Below are 19,769 nucleotides of genomic sequence, written 5' to 3'. Positions count from 1 at the left end.
ATAGATGCTGAAAAAGCATTTGACAAAGTACAGCATCCCTTCCTGATCAAAACTCTTCAAAGTGTTGGGATAGAGGGCACATACCTCAAAATCATCAAAGCCATCTTGAAAAACCCACTGCAAATATCATTCTCAATGGAGAAAAACTGAAAGCTTTTCCGCTAAGGTCAGGAACATGGCAGGGATGTCCATTATCACCACTGCTATTCAACATAGTACTAGAAGTCCTAGCCTCAGCAATCAGACAACAAAAGGAAATTAAAGGCATCCAGATCGGCAAAGAAGAAGTCAAATTATCACTCTTCACAGATGATATGATACTACATGTGGAAAACCCAAAAGACTCCACTCCAAAACTGCTAGAACTTGTACAGGAATTCAGTAAAGTGTTAGGATATAAAATCAATGCACAGAAATCAGTTGCATTTCTCTACACCAACAGCAAGACAGAAGAAAGAGAAATTAAGGAGTCAATCCCATTTACAAATGCACCCCAAACATAAGATACCTAGGAATAAATCTAACCAAAGAGGTACAGAATCTATACTCAGAAAACTATAAAGTACTCAAGAAAGAAATTGAGGAAGACACAAAGAAATGGAAAAATATTCCATGCTCCTGGATTGGAAGATTAAATATTGTGAAAATGACTTTGCTACCTAAAGCAATCTACACATTTAATGCAATTCCTAACAGAGTACCATCCATCTTTTTCAAAGAAATGGAACAAATAATTATAAAATTTATATGGAACCAGAAAAGACCTCGAATAGCCAAAGGGATATTGAAAAAGAAAGCCAAAGTTGGTGGCATCACAATTCCGGACTTCAAGCTCTATTACAAAGCTGTCATCATCAAGACAGCATGGTACTGGCACAAAAACAGACACATAGATCAATGGAACAGAATAGAGAGCCCAGAAATAGACCCTCAACTCTATGGTCAACTAATCTTCGACAAAGCAGGAAAGAATATCCAATGGAAAAAAGACAGCCTCTTCAATAAATGGTGTTGGGAAAATTGGACAGCCACATGCAGAAAAATGAAATTGGACCACTTCCTTACACCACACACAAAAATAGACTCAAAATGGATGAAGGACCTCAATGTGCGAAAGGAATCCATCAAAATCCTTGAGGAGAACACAGGCAGTAACCTCTTCGACCTCAGCCACAGCAACATCTTCCTAGGAACATCGCCAAAGGCAAGGGAAACAAGGGCAAAAATGAACTATTGGGATTTCATCAAGATCAAAAGCTTTTGCACAGCAAAGGAAACAGTTAACAAAATCAAAAGACAACTGACAGAATGGGAGAAGATATTTGCAAACGACATATCAGATAAAGGACTAGTGTCCAAAATCTATAAAGAACTTAGCAAACTCAACACCCAAAGAACAAATAATCCAATCAAGAAATGGGCAGAGGACATGAACAGACATTTCTGCAAAGAAGACATCCAGATGGCCAACAGACACATGAAAAAGTGCTCCATATCACTCGGCATCAGGGAAATACAAATCAAAACCACAATGAGATACCACCTCACACCAGACAGAATGGCTAAAATTAACAAGTCAGGAAATGACAGATGCTGGCAAGGATGCAGAGAAAGGGGAACCCTCCTACACTGTTGGTGGGAATGCAAGCTGGTGCAACAACTCTGGAAAACAGCATGGAGATTCCTCAAAATGTTGAAAATAGAACTGCCCTATGATCCAGCAATTGCACTATTGGGTATTTACCCTAAAGATACAAACGTAGTGATCCGAAAGGGCATGTGCATCCAAATGTTTATAGCAGCAATGTCCACAACAGCCAAACTATGGAAAGAACCTAGATGTCCATCAACAGATGAATGGATCAAGAAGATGTGGTATATATACACAATGGAATACTATGCAGCCATCAAAGGAAATGAAATCTTGCCATTTGCGACAACATGGATGGAACTAGAGCGTATCATGCTTAGCGAAATAAGTCAAGCAGAGAAAGACAACTATCATATGATCTCCCTGATATGAGGAAGTGGTGATGCAACATGGGGGCTTAAGTGGGTAGGAGAAGAATCAATGATACAAGATGGGATTGGGAGGGAGACAGACTATAAGTGACTCTTAATCTCACAAAACAAACTGAGGGTTGCTGGGGGGAGGGGGTTGGGAGAAGGGGGGTGGTGTTATGGACATTGGGAAGGGTATGTGCTTTGGTGAGTGCTGTGAAGTGTGTAAACCTGGCGATTCACAGACCTGTTCCCCTGGGGATAAAAATATATGTTTATCAAAAATAAAAAATTTAAAAAAAATCCTGACAATTATGATTTAGAAATGGTGTGAAGTGTTTTAAAAGCAGCAGGGTATAGAAATAAATTAAAATTAAATAAAACAATAAAATAAAAGCCACAGATATTTCCAATCTTAGACAGACAGAGGTCAAACAAAAGACTGATAGTAACAGTTTATTAGGAGAATCAGTTGTTTAAATCTTGGTTCCTTTTTCTTGCTTCCTTTGATCTGCAAGTAGAGACTCAAGCCCAAGGATTCAGATGAAATTCAGTTTTCAGAAGAAACTCTTGGGAAGTCACTGACTTTTCTGTTGTTAACGATGGGTAAAACTGACATGAATCTCTTCTTATAGAGAGGATTTAAGCAGGAAGACAGGCAGTCGCAGGTAGCATTTGATACTTTTCACTCTGTGGGTCAATGACCACAACTGCTGCAATTGCATTTTCAAAGATGGAAAAGTTGAGTGAGAAAGTAATTCCAGAAACACTTGGCTCACCTTGCATTATTGACCTGGAGAGTAGGGGCTCCGGAACAAAGGGCAGTAGGCCGGCAGCCCCCACAGAAGCAGAGTGGCAGTGGTCCAAACAGCAGACCAAGGAGAGTCTGATTGTCGACAGCCAATCTGGAGCAAGCAAAAACTGCTTAGAGTCAGAGCCAAAGTTCTGGCCTTCTAAATAATCAAAGCTAAATACTGAATCACCAGCGGGGACCAATCTTGTGCTCTGTGCATGAAGACAAACTTATTTGCTCCCAGTATCTTTCCTACTCAGTCCTTGAGCGTACAGGGAGGAGGTAGATAGTTTCTCTATTTAAATCATATAATCTGAGGCATTCTGAGAAATAAAACCAGGAACCAGATATAAAAAGCCACTAGAGTAAAAAGTAAATAAATAACACAAAACAGAAAACACTTACCAAGAGACCTGCAAACCTACTTAACTTTTAGCCATCTTGTTTGCAAGGTTACATGCTTCACAAACTTGGCCTCCATTTTGTTAAAATCACTCTTTCTTGCACTTCTACAGTAAAATGTGCCTCAGTGACTCACACTGTCCTCATTGACCTGTTGTGGCTCAGCACTTCCTTCAACCATACCCACAGCAAGACCCAGCACCACCATCTATCTTACCGAAGCGGGAGCCCTGCCACACAACCCAACCCTTCATTCTGTTCTGTACAATACTGACTTTTAATGCAAGTTGAAAAGCATCTCGATAGGCTAACAGATGGAGGAGAGCTCTTTCCACTCCTGTGCTGCTCCTCGTCTCCCCAATGTGCCACCAAGTATGGCAGTGCTACAGACCTCGCCCTTTAGATCTGTAATCTAACAGAGTGCTAGTAAAACACAAACAGACAAACAACAACAACAAACTAGAAAGCATTCAACTGGGATTCTTGGGCTTTTAAGCACTGAAACTGTTATACTCCCTGGCAAGTTCCAAATGTTTCTCTTCAGTGTCAGTCTAAACCTCTGACAGGAGAAAGCACCAACAGGAAAAAGGGAAAATACAGAGATATTTCTCTATAAAACGAACTTCAGTGGAGACCCACATATTTAACAGCTGTGGGATGATGCCTTGGGGGCACTGGGTTTACAATGAGGGGGTTGGGGATGCGTAGTCCTTGTCTGTGAGACAAACCAACCAACACCAGCCAAATAAATACATTTCTGTGAATGGTGATAAGCCCTCTGATGATAAAACGGAAATAGGTTATAAGTAATAAGTCAGGTTGGGTGAAGAATGGTCTCTCTCAGGAGGGGACATTTAAGTTAAGACGTGCTAAGTAGTAAACTGTAGGGAATAAGGGAAAGAGTATTCCACAACAAGTGAATGGCATGTGGAAAAGCCCTCGATGGGAAAGAGCTTGAAACTCTCAGAGAATTGAAATAAAAGGCAAGCATGGCTGGAATAGAATGTGCAAGTAAAAGAAAGACAGGAGTGGTGGTGGGTGAGTTGGAAAAGAGCCAGATCAGTAAGGGCTTATAAGACTTTGGATTTCATTTGAGCCACAATGGAAGCCATAGAAGGATTTTAGCAAGAAGAATGACATATCCTGAACTCCATTTTCTTAAAGATTTATTTATTTGCTTTAGAGAGAGCAAGAGAGAGACAGTGCACACACACACAGAGAGGCAGAGGGCAAGGGAGAGAGAGTCTTACCAGAGTCCATGCTCAGTATGAAACCCAAAGTGAGGCTTGATCTCACCACCCTGAGACCATGACCTGAGCTGAAATCAAGAGTTAAGTGCTCAACCAACTGCACCACGCAGGTGCACCCTAAGCTCCATTTTTTCAAGTCCATATGGTTGACTGTGTGGAGGAAGCAAGAATATAAGCAAGTAGAGAAATACTATAGGCAAATAAATAGGGCAAATAAAGTGATATGACAGAAATGGAAAGAGAGAGAGAGGTAAATAGAGAAACATAATTAAAAAATAAAATCTCCTCCCAATCCAGAAAAATCTCAACATGAAGACAGGAAAGAAAGAAAAGACTTTTGTTACTAAATAAGCATTAAACCAGACTTGTGATGCACAGCACAGGCAACCTGCTACATGAGTGCAGATGGAACCCAAACTCACCCTTTTACAGAGCTAAGCAGACATAACCTATCCCATACATGTTCTCAACATTAGTATTGACTAGTCCTCAAGTAAGAAGCACCATTTGTCACACACAGTTCATCCTACATTCACCTGGTAGCCAGGGTGGCCATCCATGTTTGCTAATTAGCTTTATCCACAGGAAAAAGAAACTTCTCATATCATTAGAAAGGAGATAACTTTGCACCTTGCAGTGAGGCACTGCCAAGTTAGCCTCCTACTCTATCCCAGACACTGTGAGACGGGGCACTAGTTCCTTTAATGTTTACATTTCAAAGACATGGCTCCTAAGTCTTGAGAAAGACATTGCTGGATCATAAATCTGTGGAAAGAACCAAGATGCCCTTCAACGGCTGAATGGATAAAGAAGATATGGTCCATATATACAATGGAGTATTATGCCTCCATCAGAAAGGATGAATACCCAACTTTTTTATCAACATGGATGGGGCTTGGAAGAGATTATGCTGAGTGAAATAAGTCAAGAGAGAGAGTCAATTATCATATGGTTTTGCTTATTTATGGAGCATAAGGAATAATACGGAGGACATGGGGAGAAGGAGAGGAGAAGTGAGTTGGGGGAAATTGCAGAAGGAGACGAACCATGAGAGACTGTGGACTCTGAGAAACAAACTGAGGGTTTTGGAGGAGAGGAGGGTGAGAGGTTGGGTGAACCTGGTGGTGGGTATTAAGGAGGGCCCATATTGCATGGAGCACTGGCTCTGGTGCATAAACAATGAATTCTGGAACACTGAAAAGAAATTTTAAAAATTAAAAAAAAAATTTTTTAAATAAATAAATCTGTGAAGAGATTACCTGTTACAAAGATATATATACATTTTAAAGAAACGGAATTTACAAGTTTTCTAAAGTACATGCTCTAATGGAGGCAGGGAGGTGGTCAGTCTCTTCCCTTATTTTCAACAAAGGCAATTAAATTTCTTATTTTTAATTTGTCTTGGCCCTTACGAGTGAAGATGATAGATAGATAGATAGATAGATAGATGACTTGACATTAATGTATATTGGACTAGATGTGAGGATTGCAGAGGGAGGAATAGCCAAGATGAAGACCAGAAGTTTAAATGGTTATGTCAGATATACTGAAAACAAAAAGACTCTGTGTCCTAAAACATATGAAAGGCACATCTGCAGTTTTAAGTGGCTGTCCCATGTGAATGTGATGAAAAATACAAGTAGATGCAGCATTTCCAGGGCTGCATTTCACAAAGTTGTCCTCCAAAAACATTCAACACCAACGAACCGGAGTGTTCAGCTCAGCAATTATGCAGACAGCCCGCCCCCGCGAAAGAGCAGCCACATATCTGTAGAGGGATTTGGGTACATCCTCGGGACTATCACTGAAGTCGGCAAAGGACTTGTTCCAGTTATTAAGTGATTTTGTCTCAGCAACAAACTCACTCCTCTGTCTTCTGCTTCGAGAGAGGCCGAGTGTGACTTAGGCGGGCTCCACTGCTCCATTAGCCTATCCCTGAGTGCTGTTGAGTTCTGACTTGACTGAAGCCTTGGAGTGGGTGGGAGCAGCTTAGGGTAATACGCTGCTTAGTAAGAGACACTTTTGTCTTTTCTTGAGCTCAGCCCCAGCTCTAATGATGGCAATTGTAATAGTAGTCATACCGGTTAACATTTAGTAACCACTCACTATGCTGTACAGGCGAAACAGCTTAGCTCATTTAATCCCTTTTACAGGGCAACGAGGCAAAAACCCATTTTGTAGATGAGGAAAATAAAGCATTGAGAGGTTAAATCGTTAGTATGCAGCTAGGACTTAAAGTTGGGTCTACTGTGGACAGACTTGATCTGAGGCTGTTTATGTTTCTGGCCTCAGCAACAGGTTTGTTTCCTCCTGCATAGGGATTTCTGTAGATCGTTCTTTCCATGTGTTCTGTGGAGTTATGGCCTTAGTGCCTTCCTGTCTCTCCTGTAAGAATGAAGCCTGAATGGCTGAAAGTACGTCTTGTTCACTATGGTCTCCCCGAAGCCTAATACTATACCTGGCACACAGCAGACATTCAATAAATAATTTATAAATGAATAAATTATTCATTTTTAAATGTTTCCTCCATAATTACTTACCTCGGCATTTTAGGTATTTTATTATTCCCATATAACTATGGCTAATTCAAACTTTGAAAGAATAACTTAGGACTATATGATAGGACTATAAGGAGAAATGAACTACAGAAAGCTAAACAAGATTTTTAAATTATGTTTAATATTATCATCAGGCATGTTTCTCCTAGAAAAATCTCATGCCTTTGGCATTCTCCCAGATGTTTTCCCAGTGAAGATAATGTAAGAGTATACTATGACCATGTGTGAGATATGGAGAGGCCACTTTCCAAACACCTCAGAGTTGGACAGTTACAGAAAAAAGTAGCAAAGGCAGAGCGTGTGATGGCTACAGCCTAGAGTTTGGAGGCTGACTGGTTTGTTTGAAATCCTGGCTCTTTTCCTCCTACTGCCAGTGTGAACTCACTTACTGAGCCCTTCTGTGCCTCAGTTTCATCATCCTTACAAAACAGCATCTATCCCATATTATTATTGAGAAAATGAGTTAATATATGTAGAGCCACTAGGACACAGTAACTGACACATAACCAAGGCTTTATTGTTTTTACGTAGAAGTAACAAAAGAGGTCATTAATTTGAGTAATGTAACAGTTGTGTGACTTCAGGATGGTTTCTTAAACTCTCTGAGAGTGCTTCTTCATCTATAAAATGTTATGATAATCCTTACCCTGAAGCAAAATTGGGAGTCCTAGAAATAAAGTTATAAACAAGAATACTAACTTTTAGGAGGTGCTAAGTAAACGGCAGCTGTTATTAGCAAAGATGAACTTCTCAACTAGCTGAGAAGAACTTGTGGAAGTTCCAAAGTCAGATTTGGTCACTAGACACAGGTATAGCCGAGGCTAAAGCTCAGGTCTGAGGAGAAGATGTGAATAGTCAGGGCAATCAGCACGTGGTAGAATCAAAGCTATGACAAGGGATGTGTGAATGAGAAGGGCAGAAACCCTTAAAGCTACCCATCCCTAACCTCCCTCCCCCAAAAAGCACTAACAGTGAACAACAGCTAAGGAAGAGAATCCTGCAAGTGTACTGACAAGAAGAGGTAAGAGGAAAACCAAGGACTTGAGTGGCAACTGAAGGGGGAAGAAGAGAGGGATTGAAGAAAAAGAAGTTGTCCTGGTCAACATGGCCAACACCAGAGAAGTTAGGCAGGAGAAGCCCTGGTGAGCAACCACTGAGTTTTACAGTGATACTAGAGAGAACAGCTGCCAGTCAGGGCTAGCTAAAAGCATTTGCAGAGCTCAGCGCAAAATGAATATGCAAGCAGGCCAGGGCAGCAAAGTTTAGCTCCTTTCCATGCCCCAACACATTTTAGACAGAGGGCCCCCAAGGAAATGCATTCTCCATGTAGGGATGAGCTAGGTACCTTAATGGGGGTTAGCGAGAGGCCCTGCCATGTCACCCCACTCCCCCACCCCAACTCACCGGCAGTGCTGCCTGCAGAGTAGAACAGCTGCCACCTTACCTCCACCCCTCATGGCCAGGTGACCACTAGGAGTGGACAGCAACAGCAAATGTAGCCTCTCTCTTCCCCGATAACCAACCTGACTGCCCCCTGGGGCAGAACGACACCCATCCCTGTGCAGGGTGGTGGAGCAAGCTGATGAGAACGTCTCCCAGGGAGACAGACTGGGAGGCAAGCTCACACAGGAGTCAAAGCTCCAAGCCCCCGAAGGACAATCCATTGTCCCAAGCATGATCCACTATCTCAACCGATTTACAAAGCACCCATTCAAAGATAAAATTATTAAGAATTTCAACATAGTCACCACAGATCATCAAACCCCAAGCCCCAGTCACCATTGTGACCTGCCCAGGTCTCATACCAAAGAGGCCTGGTAGCTGTCAAAATACAATGTAGTTATTGAAGAAGGAGTAAGAAGAAAAGAAGAGTCGACTGGTTTAAAGAAAGTCTGCTAGGAAGAAGTCATCAGATAAAGCAGAAGGAAGAAGTAGGGTAAAATAAATTTTAAAAACAAGGAGGCAGGAGGGAAAGGGATCTAGAGCCCAGGTTTGGGATTAGCTTCAGTTACAAAGCCAGCATCTAAGTGGAAATAGAGAGGGCCTTGAGAACCGAGGGAGAGACAGGCAGGAACAGAGCCAACAACATTTATACCTGATGACGCACTCAAATATGACCAACACTAAAGTACTGGCGATCAAAAAGTAGTATTAAAGAAAACATCAAAGGAGAAGGTGGTCCTCGACGAGACTATCTAACAAACTGACTTAGACCAAAGTCCCACAGGAATTTAACCTGATTTAATTCATCAATTAAGAACATTATGACCATGGCTGATTTTATTTCTGTTGATATTGCTTTCCTCAATATTCCATTCATAAAAGCAGTTTCAATCTTTTCCCCACAAATTTCCCAGCAACTAACAGTACCATCTGCCAACTTTCGAGATGCAGTTTTTATTTTAATAGGGCAGACATTTGTTCTGTGCCCTAACCTTAAGTTGAACACTGTTTACTGCTTTGTTTAGAGGCAGAAAATTATAGCGGAGACTCAGTACACAGGGAAATCAAACGTCAGCTTCCAAATGATCACAAGTTTCCTTTAAAGGTTAATAACTGGATATGTAATAACTGGATATGCTACTATAATAGGCCAATCCCTAAATTCCTTTGTTCTGCTCCAATAAACACAAAACTCTGACGGCGAGGGCTCTCTTCTGACACTCTGTATACAATTACTCCCGTGATTGTATAACATCAATTTTTATTGATGTTACTACTTAGGAGCCCTGAAAAGAAAGAATACATCAGTGCTTCTCATAGTTCTTTTCATGAGAACATCTTTCCCTCTACCTCTCGGTCTCTCTCATCCTTTTTGCCTCTCCTGTTTCCTCTGTCTCTCAGGGCACAATCTCTGTCTTTGCTTTCTTTTTTTCTTATTTGTTTTTCTTACTCTTTCTCTAACACTGTGAAGGTTCAGTGCAGTTTAGTAAACCCAAAATTTATCACTATTTTGAGTTGTTCCTTAGTTTGTACTCGGAGATTGCTATTAAATTTAAAAATTAAAATTTTTCAAAATGAATAGAAACAAAGGTAACTATTTGTATAAGCAAGTAATTATGTAGTAGTGATAATAACAAAGTATTTGTAAAAGCTAGTTTCTTTACTTCGAACAGTGAAAACATAACAGGTTTTTGTTTGACAATTTTTTTCTTTTATTGTTTAGATCCCCTTTCCTTCAAAATGATGCTATATTAGTATGTCAAAGGTTTAGATGATTTGTTGAATCCTCAGTTTTTTGAAAACCTCACAATAGATAACCCCCCAAATCTATGAGAAAGTGGAGTTGCTCTTCATTTCCAGTCCTGAAATAGGCATCTACAACCTAAACACACAAACAAAATCCATTCAGGGCCCCTCTCTTCTATAATCCAATTAACTTTTTACAGGCAAAGAAATGTAAACAATCTGTTGACACTAGGACTTTCATACTTTCATTCCTGAAAAATTCCGAGATCATGTGTGTGTGTGTGTGTGTGTGTATGCAGGTAGTTCTTTCTCAGATAATGATTTGATTTACATAAGGAGGGAAAGGCAAAAGTGTGGATAAACATCATTATTTTTTCAAACCCAAAAAGTAATGCCCACTGAACTCAATATTTATCTATTCTTCTGCCTGCCCTACTCATACAAATAAAAAATAACTATCTGAAAACGTTTGCCCAATGTTGCATATATGTGTGTATGCATATACACAATATTATATGTGTATATATACACACATAACATATTTATGTGTATTAGGTGTATACACACACAAATGTTGATATAGAATAGGGATATAGGTCTCAATAATGGTTAATAAAGCTATAAAACCAAGTACATTTAAAAAGAAAATTGAATTAAGTACTACTAGTAACATATAGAAATCTTCTTTATGCCTATGGTGTGTTTTCACCATAGAAAATAAACCTGAACTATCTTATAATTTATGTTGATAGTGCTTTTCTCATTGTTGTTTTTGAAAGGCCCATATAAAGCCCGATTTCTCCATATATATTCCACATATGAGAACAGAAGAGAATTTCCCAAATTGCGAATTTTCCACACATGCACTTGATCTCTTCCTAAAGGCCCAATTTACAAGTAATTCAGTATTAACATAGGAATGGACATGAAAAAGCACGGTTGGGGCAAAACAAGGGCTGCACCTTAGCCAGTTAAGCAGCAATATAGATAACACAGAACTCAAAAACAGACAGAAAAATCTGCAATCAGCACTAGGAAGAAAAAATAAAAGAGGCAAAGAGGCCTCATAACTGAAAGACAGAAATATAAAGACTCCTCTCTTATTATTTTCCTTATTTTCCCAATTCTGCTCTACCAAAAGGGAAATAAACAACATTATGCCTTGGTTTCCTCTTAGACTATTGTTTTTGAATCTGGATGAATTTAAATGAACATCAACTCAGATTCTTACTTAAAGGAGGAAAAGTGATCGGCAAATGCTGCAATTGCACTTTTGTGCTTAACTTGTACAGCCAAGTAATTGCTGCTTTTGTAATAACTACAGAAAAGCCTATTATCTTGATTACAGCTGTTAGTAAATGAAAATATATTTATACTTAACAAACATGTTAGGAATTTCACAAGTCTTAAATTTTAGAGAATTATATCAAATTATCCATTTACTAATTAGCATTTGAAAAGCTATTTGCATTTGCTTGTTACTGACAAATATTGAGTTATACAAATATATAGTTATTACATATATAACAAGAAAAATTTAAATATATCTAAATTTCTATATGTAGAGTTGTCTCTATATTTAATTTAGAATTTATGACTCCAACATAAACTCACAAAAATATTCATACATCCATTGATTGTCACTGGAAGTTACAGTCTAATACAGAGAGAGAGACAAATAAACAAAAAAAAATTAAAAATATATCAGAAAACAAAAAATGGTATGAAGAAAATTAAAATGAAGTCATATGAGAACAGCTGGATGGTTAATTTAGCTGTGTGGGAAACAGAACTTAACCTAACCTCACTGAGGAATGTAGAAGGATGTGACAAATCAAAAGCCAAGTTACACATCAAAGGCAGCCATAGAAGGTACTGCTAGAGAATTACATAAAATATCATTCTCAATGGGGAAGAGCTGACAGTTTTTCCTTTAAGATAAGAAACACGACAAGGATGCCCACTCTTGCCACTGTTATTCAACATAGTACTAGAAGTCCTAGCAAGAGACTCAGAAAACAAAAAGAAATAAAAGGTATTCAAATTGGCAAAGAAGGGGGCGCCTCAATGGCTCAGTGGGTTAAAGCCTCTGCCTTCAGCTCAGGTCAAGTGATCCCAGAGTCCTGGGATCAGGCCCCACATACGGCTCTCTGCTAGGTGGGGAGCCTGTTTCCCACACGCCACCCCCCCCCATCTCTCTGCCTGCCTCTCCGCCTACTTGTGATCTGTCAAATAAATAAATATAACTTTTTTTTAAAAAATTGGCAAAGAAGAAGTCAAACTCTCTCTTCGCAGATGACATGATACTTTATATGGAAAACCCAAAAGACTCCACCCCCAAATTACTAAAACTCATACAGCAATTTAGTAATGTGGCAGGATATAAAATCAGTGCACAGAAATCAGTTGCTTTCTTATACACTAACAATGTAAATATAGAAAGGGAAATTAGAGAATCAGTTCCATTTACTATAGCACCAAGAACCATAAGATACCTGGGAATAATCCTAACCAAAGAGGTAAACGATCTTTACTCGAGGAAATACAGATCACTCATGAAAGAAAATGAAGAAAACACAAAAAGATGGAAAAGCATTCCATGCTCATATATCAGAAGAATAAACATTGTTAAAATGTCTATACTGCCCAGAGCAATCTATACTGATCAAAATTCTACCAGCATTTTTCAAAGTGCAGGAGTAAACAATCCTAAAATTTGTATAGAACCAGAAAAGACCCCAAATTGCTAAGAAAATGTTGAAAAATAAAAATAAAGCTGGGGACGTCATGTTGCCTGATTTCAAGCTTTACTACAAAGCTTTGATCACTGTGACAGTATGGTACTGGCACAAAAACAGACACATAGACCAGTGGAACAGAGTAGAGAGTCCAGATATGGACCCTCAACTCTATGGTCAAATAATCTTCAACAAAGCAGGAAAAAATATCCAGTGGAAAAAAGACAGTCTGTTCAATAAATGATGCTGGGAAAATTGGACAGCTATGTACAGAAGAATGAAACTCAGCCATTCTCTTACACCATACACAAAGATAAACTAAATGGATAAAAGACCTCAACATGAGGCGGAATCTATCAAAATCCTAGAATATCTACCAACTCTTTACTAAAACTAGCATAATGTATAACAACTATAGTTAATGGAAATAATGTATAACAACAAATGTTTCCATATAAAAAAGAGCTGAAAATCCATTACCACTCTATAGCCACTGGCTGTCTATCTGTACACACTCAGGGTTACTTTTGCACAACAATATTCCTTGGGTCTTGTTTTCCTCCTTTCTTTCTCCCCCCCCCCCCTCAACAGGAGGTTAAGGAAGGTCTCTCTGAAGAGATGACATTTATTATGATATCTGAAAATCATGCAGATGATAGTCAAAAATCAGGAGAAGATCATTTAAGAGAGAGAAAAGAGTCAGCAGAAAACAATTACTTTGAAAAATAATAACTCACCAATTAAATTAAATCTCCTTTATCTTTGACTTTTGACTGCAATATTTTGTGTATTTAATGTTGAAGGTGAATAATTCATGCTGATGAAAGTAAGGCTTTTTTTTTTCCTCCCCACAACAGTCCATACAACTTATTCATAAGAAAAGCTCTCCTTACTTGTCTTTGGGTTTTAGAGTCAGATTGTCACACCACATAATGATCTCTCTCTTTGGTTCTGATTGAGTTAACTTTTCTTAGGTACCCATGCACAGTGAAATAAAGTACATGCAATAAAAGTTTACATAATTAGAAATTGAATTTAAACAGGGTTGGGTCATTTGGCAACATTTGTATGACAATTTCAGGCCAATCTTTTCATCTTCAAGGTCTTCATTCCTTCCATTTATAATTTATCTCTATCTACCTCTAAAATGTCTTATCAAAATCTCTGACAGTTTTTTTTTTTCCCCTCAGATTGGTAAACAATGTAACCTCCTTTGAAAATTAACATGAATTAGGTGATTTCCAACAAAACAATGAATATTCTGATCTGTTCTAAATGCTCATATTGCTTAGTAATACCAAAAGATTGCTCTGGCTAAGAGATAATGACTTGGTCCACATACCTTAGATAAAGATAAAACCTGGAAAAGCTGAATTCCCATTCTCTAGATGACTCAGCCATATGACTTTGAGTCATTTATAAAATGTGGAAATTTTTGTCTAAATCTTGTGTTTAAGGGGAGTTTATGGAAAAAGTTAAAAATAAAGGGGAGTTATGCACCTATTTGAAAAGCATGGCTAGCTCATACAAAATCTGCCAAACTATGTTACATTTAATCAAAATTATTCACACATTAATTTTTAATATTTGGAAGTCAATCTTTATTTAAGATTCTGGCTATTATTCACAGAGTAATTCAATTTGGAACATATCCACTTTGGCCATATTTTGGAGGAAAACATGAAACTTCATTTGGTTTTATTTCCAGCAACACTACTCTTAAATATATTTCATGGGTTTATACAGAACTACTCACAACAACATGAACAGCATAAAAAAAATTGAAGTATTACTTTATAAATTATGCTGAATGTGAAAGAAAAATCTCCCTTTTTTTAGTATAATGAGCATTTTTAGAAGTATTCCAAATTTAAGTTTAAAAAATAAAAATAGATTTCAGATTTCAATTGATGTCTTTCTTTTATACATAGCTATATTACATAACTTTTAGCTATATCTATATATTATTTCCCATTAATCTGTGAGCTCTTCAAAATCAGGCATCAATTTTATTTATCTTCATATTCTCATAGTACAGCACAAGGCCTTGTTCAATATGTTCAATAAATACATATTGAATGAATAAGTCAATTAATGAGTGGTCTCTGTAAGCAAAGACTCCCAGGGCTTCTCACATCCTAGAGTAATCCCACAAAAGGCAAGTTAAGGATGTCTGAGAATCAAGACTATTCTCTAAACTGTGTCCATTTTATTATGATGGGTAAAATGCACAGACATGAGTATCAAAGTTCTCAACGAAAGCTAATCATAGGGTTGGTATAACTGGGTGATGGGCATTAAGGAAGGCAAGTGATGTAACGAGTACCGGGTGATAATATGCAACTGAGGAGTCACTGAACTGTACTTCTGAAACTAATATTACACTATATGTTAATTGAATATAAATAAATTTATTAAAAATTTTACAAAAGAAAGCTAATCATTAAAATCAACTTATGAGCCTTAATTTTTTTAATATCAGGAGATTGTGATCCAGTAGATCTGAAGTGGGGTCATAGATTGGTATCAAGTGTAATAACCAAAGTTCCATGTGGGGTGAGTACAGGGCCTCTTCATGTGAACAACTCCTCAAGATATCTCATTTCTAGATAATCTACAATTAGAGGCAGTCTTCTCTTTAAAATGCAAAATCTAAGTCTAAGGAAAGAATGCATATTAAATCATTAAAAACAATATATGCTAAAGATTATATATAGATAGATAGAGAGAGAGAGAGAGAGAGAAAGGGAAGGAAAGGGAGAGAGAGATTCTAGAGCTTTGTTCTGTAAAGCAATTAAGGTACTTGGAAAAAGTTTAATCTTCTTGAGACTTGCCTTTAAAGTCTTTTGAGGTGGGTGCAGTACAGTATTTAGTCTAGGATTAATTTTTAGCCACTACTGAGACAATGTTCTTCTGAATATTCCACCGTGTGCACCATGAGGCACAAAGTTTTCTACTCTGGCTGTTGGGAAAACAATCTCTCCCCAGCTTCTTGGGATCTCTGTATATTGCTCCTTCTGGGTAGTACTTCCCCAGCCTCAGATAGTTTCCTCACATGCTGAGGACTTGCTGGATGCCATCTGTGAATCACTGGAGCTCTCTCTCTCTCTGAAATTCTCCACTCTCCAGTATTTGCACTGAGAATTCTAGCTACCCTGGGCTTCCCTTTCCTGCCACCGTTGTCTCCTCAACTCAGAAAGACAGTTGGACTACACCTGGTTCTCCACCTCTGCCTAGCAGCCTGGAAAGTCGATCCAGGCAGAAAGGTGGGGTGATTGTAACATTTGCCACATTTGTTTCCCTTCTTTTGGGAACCACTGTCCTTCCTTGTCTGACAGCCTTCTTTGTCTGTTTCATATATTTCATTTAGCTTTTTAGTTCTTTCAGTTTTTTTAGTTCTTTAAATTGAACCTTACTGCTGCATTTTGGCTAGATATAGCAGTTTGTATAATTTTTTTAAAAATTCTACTTTGGCAAAGTGGTGGTTTCCACTTGGCCTTACTTAATATGATGGCATGACACCACCAACCCCAGGTGGACTCAGTGTAAGGTTTTCTTCAATTGTCAAATATGTCAGTCCTAATTAAACATTCAGGTATGGGGTAATGACCAGAGTGAGGACACAGACCCAAAGGACCCACTATAAACTAGATATTGTTAAGCATACTATTTATTGCATAGGCCCCCTTACCTTGTCACCTCCCTAAAAGGGAAGTCATGGTGACATTTCAGGTCTCCTGTGTTCAACAGGAAATGTCTAGGTATCCTCCTTTCTTCACTGTATAATCATCTGAGTAAATAATGGCATGAACTTTTGGGAAGAACTAGGAGAATCATTATAGTATATACTTCATAATGTTGCAGGGTTCTACCTCCCAGAGACTGAACCACCTCTACAGTCAATGGGTACTGGGTCTAAATATTGTCTCTTGCCTAGAAACATTCTAAAGACCATGTAATTTAATTAAGTTTACCACTCTCATTATTTATTTATTTTTGACCAATAAAATTGTACTTATTGAAGGTGTTAAAAAAATTAATACAAATTACTTTAGTAGATCACTTTATGTTAAAGAGCTCAGAGAATATAAAAGGAAAGCACAAAAAAATGTGGACAAGAAAACAATTTACCAGATCAAAGATAGCCCTCAATTTTTTTCTCTGCGATGTTTAAGCTGAATAATGATAATCTAAGGAAAATAGAATGACCAAACCAGGGGAGATTCCTGATTTGCTTAATCTTACCATACTAAGATATTCATTCATGCATCAGGTTCTATCTACATATTGACTAAAGCATAGTCGAGGGAGAGGAAAGCTGTAAATTTTTGATAATCTTATTTCATCACAAGGACCTGAATTTCATTCACAATGCTCAGTTAAAGAAGAATGCCATCTCAAAGCTACGTCAGTGACACTAAGGAAGAGGCTAAAGTGCATTCAGACTGAGTAGATATATGAAGAAGAAAGAATGATAAATGCTGCTTTATTAGAATTCTCTTTAAGATTCATTTCTTCTTCACTGATTTCACTGTTTTCTCTCCTGATTCTTGGGTCATCTCAGTAAGCATCTGAAGAACTTTCACTCAGTAATAAAGGGAAATAATGCCTGAAACCAGTTCTCTTAAATCATTGTTGACACTTGAAATTGTACCAAAGCAATTCTCTTTAGCCTCCCTACTTTGTAAAGAAGCTATTCCATACTGAACACACAATGATATCACAAGGGGCACTTCAAATTTTGTGTACCTCAGTTTTTCATTCCTTTTCTGCAAACTGATAACAAAAATATATCCTACTTAATAGTTGTTTTTATACTCACAGGGGAAGGCAACTTAGAGAATACCTAATTCAGTCCCTCTATTTTGCAGATAAGTAACATAAATTCATGAAAAATGAAATTTTGCCAGTAAATAATGAAGTTGAATTCCTAAAGTGAATTGTCTGAAGCCACGTACCAAGTTGGGCTGACTGAAGGTGATATTAATGGCAAAGCCACACTTAATTCAAGGTACTTTCTTATCTCTAGAATTAAATTTATACAGTTTAAGCCATTTACTGCATACTAATAACTGCAAAGCAATCCTGAGAACAGAGTCATATTTTAATACAGCAGTGAGGCGAGTAACTGCATTCAGTCAAGGTAATGGCTTTTGTTTTTTACTAAATTATGATAAAACTTGCATGTTAGAAAATAGAAGAGTTGTTCAAAAACATGTTTATCAAGTTAGTTACCAGTATATCTCTGCCATAACAGGTTTGTAGGTGGTATATTTTTAGTTTGAATGGCAATTGCCTAAGCTGTGTTTTGGTGTACTTTTATTTACAAAGGCCCCATTTTTTAAAAATTATGTCCATGATAGAACTTATTTTTTTCTATTGAAAAATTAGTGAGAAGTACTAATTCCAAGGTTTTGAGTGAATGCGAATGTCTTGATTATCAACTCAACAAATGTTAACACATTAGTTTTAGCCACAAAGGTCTTCAGATTTCAAAAAGATTTCACAGCTCACTGAAATTTTTATCACAGTTTATAGTAGATGTTATGACAATCCACTTGATACATTATAGAATATCCTGGGTAACAGATGTAAATTTAGGTAAAGGCTATAGACATTTGAGAGATTTGGTATCATTCATTTAAAGATGTGCTAATGTTCCTACCATGAAGGGAGCTGCACTTTATGGAATTAAAAAATGATTTCCCATGAGCTGTGTTAGCTCATGTGCTATAAGTAGAAGCACCTCCTATGATACGTCTTAAAGTTTTCTTTTCTTCTTATGTCAGTGTTCCCAGTTGTATAAGCCATGAAGCCCATTACATTCCTTCTTAGCTCTCAAGATCAAGGTAGGTATAGAAAGAATCTGGAAGGATTCTTTTTTTTTCCCCAAAATGGTAAATTCCTGGGTTTTTAAAAATAATTCTAAAAGTAAGGCATAAATATTTGCTATATGAATAAATTTAACCTCATGTTAGGATTTAACCCAGCTACAGCCTGTTTGCAAGGAAAACTCAAAGAATAAGTTATACCTCAGAGTTGTCCCAAAAAAAGGCTAGGTACCTGAAGTAAAATGAGAGCTTTAATAAACACATAAAATTAAAGTTAACAAATTATGTGCTCACTTTGGCAATATATACACTAAAATTGGAACAATACATAGAAAATTAGCATGGCCCCTGTATAAGGATAACACACAAATAAAGATAACAAAGTATGGCCTTTACAAGTCTTTTCACTCACACCTATATCCTTTGGAGTTTCAGATGGACTGCTTGTCCATACTGTTTCAGATATATGAGCCCATCCAGTAGAAGCCCTGGAAACTGGTATAATTTCAAGTCAGCCATCAGGCAGTCAGATGGATTCCTAGGCAAATGATCCATTATTGCTTGGGACTTGTTAGCTTTGGAACAACCCTAAAACCAGTGGTATTCTCCTATCTAAAAAGGGAGTTCAAGGCCCCATTTCCTTTATCACTTAGTGTCAAGGCCAAGATACAGGTGGTCCTCAGTGCTAGCAGAAAGGTTTTAGAGATGTTAAAAGTTCTTAATTCTTTGTAAACAGCCTATATTTGAGAGATTCCTCTCATGGCCTTTTTTCAGGATTGCTTCGTGTTCTTATTTTCTAGTCTCTCTACTCCCATGCATCTGGAGCATAGGACAAGTTATAGTTTTCTACAACCAAGGACCAAGATTCCCACTTTTAGAAGACTAAACAGGGATCAAGATGAGAAAAAAGGATTTGAAATGAATGCCTTGGGCCAATTATCCCAAGAAAAGGTAATGAAAGTAAACTACTCTTTCAAGAAATTGTTCAAGAAATAATTGCTGGAGAT

The 19,769-nt window shown here is 37.8% G+C and overlaps 1 non-coding gene across 1 annotated transcript; it reads left to right on the top strand.

The window, feature by feature from the left end:
• The first annotated feature begins 19,046 nt into the window (after positions 1-19,046).
• On the top strand, positions 19,047-19,156 carry LOC131834948 (U6 spliceosomal RNA). Its single transcript, XR_009355039.1, has one exon. It is a non-coding gene; the product is annotated as a U6 spliceosomal RNA (small nuclear RNA).
• Positions 19,157-19,769: the final 613 nt, after the last annotated feature.

The sequence above is a fragment of the Mustela lutreola genome, chromosome 6, assembly GCF_030435805.1.
Source record: "Mustela lutreola isolate mMusLut2 chromosome 6, mMusLut2.pri, whole genome shotgun sequence".
Lineage (NCBI taxonomy): Eukaryota > Metazoa > Chordata > Mammalia > Carnivora > Mustelidae > Mustela > Mustela lutreola.
Note: the sequence above shows the minus strand (reverse complement) of the source record. Positions and strands in the feature narration are given on the sequence as shown.